The 3,243-nt window shown below is 40.1% G+C and overlaps 1 pseudogene; it reads left to right on the top strand.

The window, feature by feature from the left end:
• Nucleotides 1-661: 661 nt before the first annotated feature.
• On the top strand, nt 662-1,909 carry LOC122796795 (annotated as a pseudogene).
• Nucleotides 1,910-3,243: the final 1,334 nt, after the last annotated feature.

Below are 3,243 nucleotides of genomic sequence, written 5' to 3'. Positions count from 1 at the left end.
TCCGTATACCTTTATTACCTGGAGTAGGAGGAACAGAGAGCATTATGAGACTGGAATTGGCCTGGAGACAGTGTTACACTTGACTGAAGCAACCTTACCATAGACAAGCAATGCATACAGCTCTGCCACAATGGTTATGACAACACAATCCTGCTGTACACGATTTTGCTTACTGTTATTGGTATTGTTTATTATTTATTGCAATACTGTTCTAATTGCCCATTTATTGCACTACAGTTTTTATTTTGGATACTTTATTGCAGTAAATGCTTTACTCTTTCTTGCTTATTGCACTACAGTTAGCATAATAAATCTGTACTTACCACACTCATGGTGCAACTTGACCAGCAGCCTGGCATGGGATTCAACATTGTGCGCCCTCTCAGCTGCTGCTGTTGGAAAAGAAGCACTTCATTATGCATACCAATTTTGCAGATATTCAGCTTGAAGTTTGATAAAACAGTGGAAAACATACTTACATATTTGTGGGGCCAAGGTGTCCAAGGTTCCCTTCCTTCTCCTCTTCAGGTCATCATAATGGTAATGACACTGCTCACCAGTGTTGTGGATGCCAGTGGCATTGGTAAGTTCCATGGCCAACTGGTTCCAAGCCTCCGCCTTACATTCTGAGCCCTGAAAACTGCCCTGCATCAGCCTGGGTTCCTTCCAAGGGGGCTAGTCCTCCTGGTGATACATTCTTTCACCACAGACTGAGACTACACTTCCCAAAATGCCATGCGTTGTACGTACGCCTAATCTTGTTTTTTTCATTGCTACAATTGTATTCATTCAATCGTATTATTTTGTGGATTGTATTAGTTTTATTGTGAGTGAGTTTTTTTTAAAATATAGCATCTAGGTTGTAGGTGGCGGAACTATGACTGACGAGCAAGAAATAATGTGCAAACTGGAAAGCATAAAGGAAATAAGAAATAAAACACTACAGATGGAAAAAATTAAAGCCTGCCTTAAAGCAGAATTTGAAATCTTGGAGTCTGAAGAGAGGCATTTAAAAGAATACAAGCAGGAAATGGACCTCTTGCTGCAGGAGAAGATGGCCCATGTAGCTGAGACTGATCCATGCTGACATCAATGTGATGGAAAATACAATCAAGCAATCAGAAAATGATCTAAACAAATTGTTAGAGTCAACCCGGTGCCTTCATGAGGAGTACAAGCCCTTGAAGGAACACGTGGATGCCCTACGAATGACCTTGGGATTGCAGAGGCTACCGGATCTGTGTGAGGAGGAAGAAAAACTTTCTCTCGAGATTTGTCGACTGCTTTCTTTCAGCTACTTTGAGAAACAGAAAGCTGAGTGGCAGACAGAGCCACAGGAACCTCCTATTCCAGAGTCGCTTGCTGCAGCTGCAGCTGCTGCACAGCAGCTACAGGTGGCGCGAAAACAAGACACACGACAAACAGCCACGTTTCGACAACAGCCTCCACCAATGAAGGCTTGTCTGTCATGTCACCAACAAATCCATCGTAATGCACCCATCTGTCCTCTTTGCAAAGCAAAAAGCCGATCTCGTAATCCCAAGAAGCCAAAGCGGAAGCAGGATGAATGAAGTGAGGATGAGGGTGTCAAAAGAATGCTCCAAACACTTTACTGGAACTTTTTTCCATGGCCAGTATTATTACATTCGAAACTAAAGTATTACTTACCCAGTGTTTTGTATTTAATGTGGTGTAAGCACAGCATCCCAAGTCCTTGAAGGAGGCATTGCTGTATCTCATGGTGTAATTCACATTCCCTCCATCCAAGGTGCTCTCATCAGTGGAAATAACATGTTAAGTTAGTGCCTCCTGACTTGAGTTTTTCTAGCATGGATGGAAGTTGGTTGGTTACATATGTATTTAATTTTTGTATCATTAAAGCAGCTGCCCATCTAAAGAGTGGAGTCCAGATCAAAAGCCTTTTGTTAATCATTATATCACAGGCTATACAGTGGGTGCCTAATACAAGATGCCGTGATTACTGAGATGGTATCATATAGCAGTGCATTGTTGCAGCACAGCTGATTTTGGAAGTGTTCATTTACTAAGAAATATTCAGATTGTCCATGAAAAGTTCCATAACAATTTCATTATCATCTTAATGGCACTTTGTGTCATGAATATTTGTGGGTTGCAGTCTCTAGTTGTATGTACAAGTAACTTAAATGTAATTTCACATGGTACTGTCTTATTTTTAACACACACATGCACATATCCGTACTTTACAATTTAAGGCAGTAGAAGTGTTTTAAGGAGACATATTATTATTTTTTTTTTTATAATAGCAGCACAAATAAGACACTTGAAGACCTGACCAACAGTGAAGTAGCTGTTTACTAAGATACTACAGTGCCTCTAATTATCTCCAATTTTCTTGTTTTTTGGGAGAAGATTTTTATTGGTGCTGTTAAACCTAAAATGTTTTTCAGATTCAGAAACTGAGTGGAATTTGTAAGTAGACTTGAAGGTTGTGATGTAAAGGCATAACTTGAAGTGTTTCTTTATTAAGATGTAATGAATGTCACTGTTAGGCAATTAAAATGCACATTTGCTGTGCTTGCATATAGTGGATGATTCTGAAAGAACATCCGCTGAATGCCTTGTAACAAGGGTTGCTGTTTGTGTCGTGCCACTTACCAGCCTAGTGTAAATTATAATGTAATTGCCATCATCATTAATGAGGCTGTTTGAAGCCTCAATGAGGTAGTAGTGTGTATAACTGAATAACGTGACATACAGCATTTTTACTTCTCTTTATGATACAGATTGAGGTCCTTGCTGTGCACATCTTTTCAGGAAGGCCATGAAGGACAACTTTGAACAAATGTTTTTTCTTTGTCATTTCCCTTGGTGGTAAACAGATTTTATGTTCATAATTTTTTTACCAGGAGTTCAACAAAGAACCTGAACTCCTGAACACCCCATCTCTGCACCCAAAAGCATGCATCCTCTCCACACTGCCTGGCATATCCATAGATAATCAGAATCCAGAGAATGGTGCAGAATTCCTGCCTATTGTGCTTAATATAGGCTGTTTTCCCACCCTTATACATCATGGAGCAACATTCAAAAATGTGTAGCATTGTTTAGCAGTGCTCAAACCAGCTAAACAGATCTAAGTAGTGGAACAACTTGCACAACCAAGGTTTTAGCTAAGCTTAGCACTGTGCAAACAGCAGTAGCCTTTAGCATGTTTAAGCAGTGCTCAGCACAGTGCAGAGGTGACATTTTCACAAATTTGTC

The sequence above is a fragment of the Protopterus annectens genome, chromosome 1.part0, assembly GCF_019279795.1.
Source record: "Protopterus annectens isolate FY-2018-M chromosome 1.part0, PAN1.0, whole genome shotgun sequence".
Lineage (NCBI taxonomy): Eukaryota > Metazoa > Chordata > Ceratodontiformes > Protopteridae > Protopterus > Protopterus annectens.
The sequence above is the reverse complement of the archived record's forward strand: the minus strand, read 5'-3'. Positions and strand labels throughout refer to the sequence as shown.